Here is a 12,046-nt window from a genome sequence, read left to right on the forward strand (position 1 = left end):
CCTTGGGTAGTGCCACTGTGCATCAGGCACAGTTGACCAAGAGTCTCTCCCGTGCTAACCACCAGCCACTGGCATGTTTGAAGGATTTTGCAGGTTGATACTCACCCATTTGGACACATTATAAACGTATCATCCTTGGCCATCGAGTCCTGGGACAGGACTCAAACCAGAGCTTTTGGCTCGGAGGCATGGCACTACCCATAATAATAATAATCTTTATTGTCACGAGTGGGCTTACATTAACACTGCAATGAAGTTACTGTGAAAAGCCCCTAGTCGCCACATTCCGCCACCTGCTCGGCTACACAGAGGGAGAAATCAGAATATTCAATTCACCTAACAGCAGGTCTTTCAGGGCTTGTGGAAGGAAACCGGAGCACCCGGAGGAAACCCGCGCAGACACAGGGAGAACGTGCACACTCTGCACAGACAGTGACCCAAGCCGGGAATCGAACCTGGGATCCTGTAGCTGTGAAGCAACAGTGCTAACCACTGTGCTGCCCATTACAAAAGACTTCCTATTTATTATGAGGCTATCTGGCAATTGTGTTTTATGAATCCCTGCTGAACTCCAAGAATGGTTACAGGACTCAGCTCAGTGGGGGTTGCAAAGGGCAGTGTTTGTTTTTGCGATTAACATCTTTATGACCTTGTAATAGCCTGATTTTACTTTGAACAGGTTTTTCATTGCCTTTGTGTTTAGTTGGACAAAGAGGTGTGAAATGGATTCGGAAGCACAGGAGCTAGCACTGCTCCTTCACGGCACCAGGGACCCAAGTTCAATTCCGGCCTCAGGAGACTGTATGGAGTTTGCACTTCCTCCCTATGTCTGAGTGGGTTTCCTCTAGGTGCTCCAGTTTCCTCCCAGTCAAAAGAGGTGAAGGTTACTTAGACTGGCCATGTTAAATTGCCCCTTAGGTGTCAGAAGATGTGCAGGTTAGGTGGGGTTATGAGGTTACAGGGATAGGGAAGGGGTGTGGGCCTCTTTCAGAGGGTCATTTCAGACCCGGTGGGTCAAATGGCCTCCTTCTGCACTGTCGGAATTCTATGGTTACCTCAATGGGACTTTTACTGTGATTAGTTGATTAGAACATAGAACAGTACAGCACAGAACAGGCCCTTCGGCCCTCAATGTTGTGCCGAGCCATGATCACCCTACTCAAACCCACGTATCCACCCTATACCCGTAACCCCCACCCCCCCTTAACCTTACTTTTATTAGGACACTACGGGCAATTTAGCATGGCCAATCCACCTAACACGCACATCTTTGGACTGTGGGAGGAAACCGGAGCACCCGAAGGAAACCCACGCACACAGGGGGAGGACGTGCAGACTCCACACAGACAGTGACCCAGCCGGGAATCGAACCTGGGACCCTGGAGCTGTGAAGCATTTATGCTAACCACCATGCTACCCTGCTGCCCCAAAGAGAAGGTAAAAAACAAATAATATTTTTTAATGGGAATGTTGAAATCTATTGTTTCAAATCTCATAAGCAATGAGATTGTGTCCGTACTTTTAGCAGTTTTGCCATAGGATTTGAGCCTGACAAGGCAAAAGGATTTTCAGGTTGTTCCTGAAAGGGTCTCTCTCTACACAGATAATAGCATGTAAACTGGTTTGTTAACTTTATTGATAAGCCTGAGGTCCCGTGTTCAGTCCCAGCCCTGGGTCACTGTCCATGAAATGTTTGCACATTCTCCACGTGTTTGCATGGGTCTCACTCCCACAACCGAAAAGATGTGCAGGGTAGGTGGATTGGCCATGCTAAATTGCCCCTTAATTGGAAAAAAATAATTGGGTACTCTAAATTTATCATTAAAAAAACATTATTTATAAGTGACATTTGAACTATATTGGGTTGGTTGGTTGGTTGGAACATTTAGAGTGAAAGTGTAAGGGGCGCAATTCTCCGCTCTCCACGCCGGGTGGGAGAATCGCGGGAGGGCCGCTCTGGCACCCCCGCGATTCTCCCACCCCCCCCCCCCAAAATGGCGTGTCGCGTTTTGCAACAAGCCACTCGGAGAATCGCCGCTCACCGTTTTTCCCAGCGACCGGCGATTCTCCGGCCCGGATGGCCTGATGACCCCGACGGGTTCACGCAGGCGGCAACCACACCTGGTCGCTGCCGGCTTGAACAGCGCGCGACAGGTAAGTGTGGGGCCTGTGGGGGGTGGAGAGGGGATTGAGCACCACGGGCATGCTCGTAAGGGGACTGGCCCGCGATCGGTGCCCACCGATCGTCGGGCCGGCGCCTGTAAACGACGCACTCTTTCCCCTCCGCCGCCTTGCGAGATCAAGCAGCCACGTCTTGCGGGGCAGCGGAGGGGTTGACGCAAGCGTTAAGGCCCGGCGGCCGAGTTCCCCACAACGCCGCTCCTAGCCCCCCCTGGGGGGGGGGGGGGGGGATAGGGGGCGAGGAGCGGCCTCCAACGCCGGAGTGAAACACTCCGGGTTTCACTCCGGCGTCGGCCGATGCAGAGAATTTCGCCCAGGGAATAAGTTAAAGTTTTTCCTTTTATTTAACAACTGTTTAACTGTCAATTGTAAAGCTATTTCTTTGATGTTAATGCGGTGGATTCTGTGTTTAAATTAAAGTTTGTTTGAACATAAAAGATACCTACATCAGAGTCATCAAAAATTGTTTGGGGTGTCTGGTCCGGTATCCTAACATAAATTGGGGTTCGGTCCAGTATCCTAACAACAGGTTAAAGGGAGATTTGATCGAGATTGTTTTGATTGTTTCACCTTACTCTGCTGTCAGGGGCAAAGGGTCAGTCCCCAGGGTGCCAGAAGGTGCAGACATCGGGTGCAGAAGAATTACAGGCAACACAATTTTCACAGCAAGCTGTCATGTGGAATATGCCTGAAAGAGTAGTGAAAGCAGAGAAGACAGGACTGGTAATCCAGACACCCAGGCTAACAGTCAGGGGACAAGGTTTCATATCCCAGCATGGTAGCTGGTGGAGTTTGAATTCAATCAAAACTGGAATTGAAAGCTAGATTCAGTAACAGTGACCACAAAAATATCAAAAACTAGCCATAAAAACCCACCTGGTTCAGGAAATCCACCATCATAAACGTGGCCTCAGACCCATGGTATTGTGGTCTGCAATGGTCTTAGTAAGCTATTCAGTTCAAAAGCAATTAGGGATGGGCAACAAATGCTGGCCTATCTAACATACCCACATGCCAAAAGAGAATTGGATTAATACTTGGGAAATACAGGGAGCTCTAAAAAGTGTGGAGGGGTGGAATTAAACTCAACCATAGAGTTGACACAGAGACAATGAGTTGAATGGTTTCCTTCTGTGCTATGAAATGCTATGAAAATGACAATTTGCATTCACATGGCGATTTTGATCTAGACACTATCCAATGAATTAAAACCAATTATGTATATGTGGCATTATTTAACTCGAAAGTTGGCTTCTTAGAAAAACTCTGTAAAAAAAAAGATACCCTGAACTCTGTAGCCATTGTCTTTGGTGAATGAAAAAGGAATATAATTTGTCTGAATGTCCAATGGTTACGGGCCCATTTGTGCAATAATATATCTCAAATAATTTAAGGATTGTGCCTGGTGCCAAAGTGTGCAATATAATTTCAAAATTATTTGCCAGCAATAATTTCTTCTAAATTGCATGCACATCATTCAACAATGGAAATCTTCCAATTAAAATGGTACAGTTGGGAAAGGAAAGACCTGGTTATGAAAAAAAAGGGTATTATTTAAAATTCATGCAGGCAATTTCATCTCCGTCAGTTGAAGCTATGCTGACCTGAAGGATTTAATCTCTTAACAAGGAGGAATGTCTATTTTCAGATTCCTTTTGATGGCGTATGTGAATCTTCCATCATAGTTAAATACTTCTTCTCAATTCAAAAGCCTTTAAATCCATTCACAAATTCAATTGGTACTATTGTATCTAGTCAATTCCTACTTAAGGAAATAATTATTTTCCAACCCCTGAATGATAAAGAAAATAAGATCTTTTAGTTACATCTATAGAAATATGGCATGTTATATAGAAATATACATCATCTTTACTGGTTATTGGTTTCCAATTCTTTGCACCAATTAAGAATTCATTAAAACTTGATAGTCCATTGCACCATATAGCAGGGTACTGAGTTATACAGATCCCTGCCTACCTTGCTCCAAGCACCTGAAAGAGGTAAATTTAGAATGGACTTTGTTATCTTAATGCAATTTCAGTTGTATTATAGAATAACACGAGTGTGCGCATAACACGAATTGTTCCCAACATAAAAGAGGACGATGTCTCATTTAGTTGAAAAGCAAGTGCTGCAGGGGACCATCCACTGGATGGCAGTCGTGTTCCAACAGACATAGCACAGCTTGGAGAGAAATACATTCCCAAAACAAAAGGGAAAGCATGGAACAGTAACAATGGATTGTGGGGAGACACAGGTTGAAGCCCACATTGAATCATCCTACTGTCCAACTGGCCATCAGAGACAGTCCAACAAGATTGGGCCCCGTACTCACTACCTTACGGCAGAATCATAAGGCAACCTGACAGGACTGCCCACTGCATCTAAAACAACCTGTGAACACACAACAGGCTGCATCACTGTAACCCTATCTGGTACGGATGTAGTTTCCCCATCATCCGGGCCGAGAAAGATTGGCCCAATTTCAGGAGAAGATTACCTGCCTGTTACAAACCCATAATACTTAGCACAGCAACTAGAAATCTCCAGCTGCTCTCGCACCCCAACACAACACTGAACCAGAATCCCTGGAACAGGACAACGTCCGATTAAAACCCCCAATCTCCTGACACTTAACTTGACTACAGTGCCTGGGTTTGAACAACTGAATCCACAAGTTGCCACGGTGGACAGGGAAGAGCTACGCGGGACAAGAGCAATCAAAAGACCTTGCCATCACCAAGTAAGAAATCCAGACTTCTCTACAAATGATCCAGAACATTATTTTTTTTTAATAAACATTTTATTGAGGTATTTTCTTTGGCAGTTTAACAGCAACAAAATCCGCAATATAAATAACAAGAAAAGAAAAATATATACATAGTGCAAATTCCGCCACTGTTTCCCCCGCAGGTCCTGCCAATACTTACCCCCCTACATTACACTAATCTAACTTACCCCCCTACGCTACACTAACCTACGCCCCCCCCCCTGCGCTTCTGCTGACGTTTAATTCTCTGCGAGGAAGTCGACAAAAGGTTGCCACCTCCAGGCGAACCCTAACAGAGACTCTCTCATGGCAAACTGAATTTTCTCCAGACAGAGGAAGCCAGCCATGTCCGATAGCCAGGTCTCCGATTTTGGGGGCTTTGAGTCCCTCCAAGCTAGTCATATCTGCCTCTGGGCTACCAGGGAAGCAAAGGCCAGAACATCTGCCTCTTTCTCCTCCTGGATTCCCGGGTCCTGCGCTACCCCAAAAATCACCACTTCCGGACACATTGCCACCCTCGTATTTAATACCGTGGACATGGTGTCGGCAAACCCCTGCCAAAATCCCCTCAGTTTTGGACATGCCCAAAACATGTGGACATGGTTCGCTGCTGCCCCCCCCCCCCCCCCCCCCCCCACATTTCACACACCTGTCCTCCACCCCAAAGAATCTGCTCATCTGGGCCACCGTCATGTGAGCCCGGTGAACAACCTTAAACTGGATCAGGCTGAGCCTGGCACATGTTGCGGTGGCATTGACCCTTCCTAGCGCGTCCACCCACAAACCCTCCTCCATCCTCCCCGGGGCAAACCTATGGTTAACGCAGATTGGGGACCACACCGATGCCCCCTCTGTCCCACATGTCTCCTCCACTGCCCCCAGATTCTCAGGGTCGCCACCACCACCGGACTGGTGGAGTACCGCGCTGGCGGGAACGGCGGGGCGCTGTCACCAGTGCCTCTAAACTTGTGCCCTTACACGAGGCCGCCTCCATGTGCACACAAGCCGGCTCCCTCCCCCACCAGCCACCTCCCCACCATGGCTATGTTGGCCGCCCAGTAGCAATTACTGAAATTCGGCAGCACCAGTCCACCATCTCCCCGGTTCCGTTCCAGCATTGCCCTTTTCACCCGCGGGTGCTTGCCCCCCCCCCCCCCCCCCCACACACACACAAAGCCCACAATAATCTTATTAATCCGCTTGAAAAATGAACGTGGGATGGAAAACGAAGAGAAACCTCGGGAGGACCGTCATTTTTAACGACTGCACCCTACCCGCCAGAGAGCGGGAGCGCGTCCCATCTCCGGAAATCCTCCTTAATCTGGTCCACCAACCGGGCCAGGTTCAATTTGTGTAGCCTATCCCAATCCCTTGCCACCTGAATACCCAAGTACCTAAAACTGTCCTCCACCATCTCGTGGTGGGGAAAACGGTGCTTCCGGCGATAGACAAAGTGGGATACTCCGCAATGGTGATATCAGATCACGCCCCACACTACATGGACGTGAGGCTGGAGACGGGCAGGGCCCAACGCCCCACATGGAGATTGGACGGTGCCTTACTAGCAGACAAGGCCTTCAATGAAAAGATATCGCAGGCCATAGCAGAGTTCTCGAAGAACAACCAGAACGGGTAAGTCTCACCCTCCACTTTCTGGAAAGCGCTAAAGGCCGTAATAAGAGGGGAAATCATCGCTTTCAAAGCGCAAAGAGATAGTGAGGAAAGGGCGGCTAGGCAGCAGCTGGTCAACTCCATACTGGAGGTAGACCGCAAATACTCCGAGACCCCGACTGTAGAGCTCCTGGTGGAGAGGAAAGAGTTACAAAGGAACTTCGATCTGCTCTCCACCAGGAAAGCAGTGCATCAACTCCGCCAGGCACGTGGGACCCTGTACGAACACGGATACAAAGCCAGCCGCCTGCTGGCACACCAGCTGAGAAAGCAGGCGCCCGCCAGAGAAATTGCGCAAATCAGGGACACTCGGGGCACTTTAGAAACGGAACCAGAAAAGATCAACACAGCATTCAGGGCCTTTTACCAAGGGCTGTACACCTCAGAGCCCCCAAGGGGGGAGTCCGGGATGAAACGGTTCCTTGATGGACTGGACATACCAGTCGTGGGGGATGGCAGAAAACGGGAACTGGAAGCACCACGAGCACTGGGAGAGATCATGGAGAGCATTAGCTCCATGCAGACGGGGAAGGCGCCGAGACCAGACGGGTTCCCGGCGGACATCTACAAAAAATTTGCGACAGCGCTGGCCCCGCACCTGCGGGAGATCTTCATAGACTCGCTAGCTAGGGGCACGTTGCCACCCACATTAGCACAGGCCTTAATCTCGCTGATACCTAAGAAGGACAAAGACCCAATGGAATGTGGGTCATACAGATCAATCTCACTACTGAATGCGGATGCCAAAATACTGGCCAAGATCCTAGCCAAAAGGCGGGAAGACTGCGTGCCAGAGGTGGTAGCAGAGGATCAGACGGGCTTTGTCAAACGTAGACAGCTTACTTCGAACATTAGGCGCCTGCTGAACGTGATAATGACCCCATCCGGGGAGAGAACACAAGAGATGATCGTCTCCCTAGATGCAGAAAAGGCCTTCGACAGAGTCGAATGGAGATACCTCATAGAGGTACTGAAGCAGTTCAGGTTTGGAACAGGATTCACCACCTGGGTAAAACTCCTATACAACGCACCCATGGCGAGCGTATGGACAAACAAAACCAACTCCCAATATTTCCAGCTGCACAGGGGCACCAGACAAGGATGCCCACTATCCCCGTTGCTGTTCGCTCTAGCGACGAGCCACTAGCAATTGCGCGCAGAGCGGCAAAAAGCTGGAGGGGGATCCGAAGGGGAGGCAGAGAGCACAGAGTCTCACTCTATGCAGACGATCTGCTCCTCTACATTTCGGACCCACAAAGCAGCATGGACGGAATCATCGTGCTCCTGAAAGAGTTTGGTGCCTTCTTGGGCTACAAACTCAACATGAGCAAAAGCGAGATCTTCCCGGTACACCCACAAGTGGGGGGGGGGGCAGCACTAACGGGACTGCCGTTTAAACAAGCCCAACACAAATTCCGCTACTTGGGGATCCAAATAGCCCATGACTGGAAAGGGATCCACAAATGGAACCTCACCAGTCTGACAGAGGAAGTAAAAAAGGACCTGCAAAGATGGAACACACTCCCACTTACCCTCGCGGGGAGAGTCGGCGGGGGGGGGGGGGGGGGGGGGGGGGGGGGGGAGAGAATGCTAGGATCCCAAAGAAGGTCTTGCAAAAAACAAAATCCAGGGGATGGCTTGCCCTCCCAAACCTACAACTCTACCACTGGGCGGCGACGGCTGAGCGTGTAAGGGGATGGATCAAAGAGCCAGAAGCTGAGTGGGTGCGTGCGGAGGAGACCTCCTGCAGGGGGACCTCAGTCCGGGCCCTCGCCACGGCGGCACTTCCATCCCCACCCAAACAACACTCCAGCGGCCCAGTGGCCACCCTCCAGTCCTGGAACCAACTATGGCAGCAATTGGCCTGACCAAAATGTCAGGTAAAGCTCCCATCTGCAACAACCATAGGTTCATGCCAGCGCTGACTGACGCCACCCAGGTGGGGACAGGACAGAGGGACACTGACAATCAGGGGCCTATACACGGACGGCAGGATCGCAACACTGGGCGAACTGACAGAGAAATTCCAGCTAGCCAGGGGGAACGAGCTAAGATACCTGCAATTAAAAAACTTCCTACGAAAGGAGACAAGGACATACCCAAAACAGACACTACTGGAAGAGTTACTAGACGCAAGCATATTAGATAAAGGAAACTGTAGCGACACGTACGACCGACTGGTAGAAGGGGCCAACACCGTACTGGACGCAACAAGAAGGAAGTGGGAGGAGGACCTGGGGATCGAAATAGGGTGGAGACTCTGGAGCGAAGCACTGCATAGGGTCAACTCCATCTCCACGTCTGCAAGGCTCAGCCTGACGCAACTAAAAGTGGTACATAGAGCCCACTTAACAAGAACCCGTATGAGTAGGTTCTTCCCAGAGGTGGAGGACAGATGTGCACGGTGCCAAAGAGGCCCGGCCAACCACGCCCACATGTTCTGGTCTTGCCCCAGACTTGTGGAGTACTGGGCAGCCTTCTTCGTGGCTATGTCCAAAGTGGTGGGGGTGAGGGTGGAGCCATGCCCGAAAGTGGCGGTCTTCGGGGTTTCAGACCAGCCAGATCTATTCCTGGGGAGGAGGGCGGACGCCCTTGCCTTTGCCTCCCTAATTGCCCGCCATAGAATCCTGTTCGGCTGGATGTGAGCAGCACCACCCAAAGCTGCAGACTGGCTGTCCGACCTCTCGGAATCTCTCCAAATGGAGAATATCAAATTCGCCATCCGAGGGTCAGACGACGGCTTCCACAGGGGGGGCAGAGGGGAGGGACAGGGAACAATAGAGGAGAGCCAGGGAAGGGGAGGGGGGGAGGCAGGGAAACGTTAACAAACTTGGCATCCACAGGAACAGAGAAAATGGGGAAGATGGGAGGGCGCAGAAGCGGAAGTGCGCACGAGACGACAACGTCAGAGAACTCCGTCCGGAAGAAGCAAGGGACACCACCACGAACGGATGGATGCCTACATATGTGTGTAAGTAACTTTGCCAAGGGTACAGAGCTGCCGCTGTTGAGCGGGGGCACAATACCGTCCGCTGACTTCGCAGGGAAAATTAACACTTCAGCAGCAGCAGCGACCCATTGGGGGCGGAGTACCCCGATGGGAGGGGGTGGGAGGACTGAGGCGCGTGGGGTAACGTCTAGTGGATTGCTGATGTATATTCTCTTTATGCACTATGTTAATGTTCACTAATTTGCTGTGTTAAGATTATTACTATTTAATACGGAAAATTTTGCAAAACCTTAATTTAAAAAAAACACTGCAGCAGCAACCCCGGGGGGGGGGGGGGGGGGGATTTATTTTCCTCTTTGTAAGGGACGCATGCTCTATCCTGTTTCGAATTGGGTGTTAATTTGCTAAACTGTTTATCGTTTAGAGGGTTAAGTTGTTCTGTTCTGTTGGCATGTTGCCTTTCTTTCTTTGTATTATTTTCCTTTTTGGAGGGTTTTGTAAACTTATTGAAAAACTTTGAATAAATACATTTTTTTTTTTTAAATTATTACATTGAGCAGCCTTCAAACATTGGCCCCCAGCTGCCTGCCCTTAACAAACCCTGTCTGGTCTTCTCCTATAATGTCCAGTACACAGTTCTCAATCCTAGAGGCCAGAATCTTAGCCAGAAGTTTGGCATTCACGTTTAACAAGGATATCGGCCTATAAGAACCACACAGCTGCGGGTCCTTTTCCCTTTTCAAAATGAGTGAAATCATGGCCTGTGACATTGTTTGGGGTCAATAAATTCCATCCCACCATCAGACTCACCATGGACTATTCTCCAAATTCTGTTGCATTCTTGGACACACTCATCTCCATCAAGGACGGTCGCCTTAGCACTTCGCTTTACCGCAAGCCCACAGACAACCTCACGATGCTCCACTTCTCCAGCTTTCACCCGAAACACATTAAAGAAGTCATCCCCTATGGACAAGCCCTCCATATACACAGGATCTGCTCAGACAAGGAGGAGCGTAACAGACACCTACAGATGCTGAAAGATGCTCTCGTACGAACGGGATATGGCGCTCGACTCATCGATCGACAGTTCCAACGCGCCACAGCAAAAAACCGCACCGACCTCCTCAGAAGACAAACACGGGACACCACTGACAGAGTACCCTTCGTCGTCCAGTACTTTCCTGGGGCGGAGAAACTACGACATCTTCTTCGCAGCCTTCAACACATCATCAATGAAGACGAATATCTTGCCAAGTTCATCCCCACACCCCCACTACTGGCCTTCAAACAACCGCGCAACCTCATACAAACCATTGTTTGCAGCAAATTACCCAGCCTTCAGAACAGCGACCACAACACTACACAACCCTGCCAGGGCAATCTCTGCAAGACATGCCAGATCATCGCCTTGGATACCACCATTACACGTGGTAACACCACCCACCAGGTACGCGCACATATTCGTGCGACTCGACCAATGTAGTCTACCTCTTACGCTGCAGGAAAGGATGTCCCGAAGCGTGGTACATTGGCGAGACCATGCAGACACTGCGACAACGAATGAACGCGCATCGTGCGACAATCACCAGGCAGGAATGTTCCCTTCCAGTCGGGGAACACTTCAGCAGTCAAGGGCATTCAGCCTCTGATCTCCGGGTAAGCGTTCTCCAAGGCGGTCTTCAGGACACGCGACAACGCAGAATTGCCGAGCAAAAACTTATAGCTAAGTTCCGCACGCATGAGTGCGGCCTCAACCGGGATCTTGGATTCATGTCGCATTACATCCACCCCCCACCATCTGGCCTGGACTTGCAAAATCCCACCAACTGTTCTGGCTTGAGGCAATTCACACCTCTTTAACCTGTGATTATCCCTCTCCCTGGATCTGTAATGATTTGATTACCTGCAAATGCTCGCATTCCAAGCATTGTCCAGCATCTCTGACTTTGTCTATATAAATGTTTCTGGAACATACCTCGCCATTCACCTGAGGAAGGAGCTGCGCTCCGAAAGCTCGTGTTTGAAACAAACCTGTTGGACTTTAACCTCGTGTTGTAAGACTTCTTATTGTTTGGGGTAGAACTCCTCTTTCCTTATCCTCATTAAAGACTTTTAACTGCACTGGCCCGAATATCCCGGAGAACCTTTTATAGAACTCAACTGGGTACCCATCCAGTCCCGGGGCCTTCCCCGACTGCATGGCCTTCAAGCCCCCCATTATCTCCCCCAGCCCGGCCGGGGCCCCCAGCCCTTCTACCAGCTCCCCGTCCACCTTTGGGAAAGTCAGCCCATCCAAAAAGTGCCTCATCCTCTCCGGCCCCCAAGGGGGTTCCGATCTATGCAGCCTACTATAAAAGTCCCGAAAGGTCTTGCTCACCCCCGCCGAGTCCCCAACCAAGTTTCCATCCCCGTCAACAACTTTTCCTATTTCCCTAGCTGCCTCCCTTTTTCTGAGCTGCTGTGCAAGCAAC

Source organism: Scyliorhinus canicula, chromosome 8 (genome assembly GCF_902713615.1).
Source record: "Scyliorhinus canicula chromosome 8, sScyCan1.1, whole genome shotgun sequence".
NCBI classification, from domain to species: domain Eukaryota; kingdom Metazoa; phylum Chordata; class Chondrichthyes; order Carcharhiniformes; family Scyliorhinidae; genus Scyliorhinus; species Scyliorhinus canicula.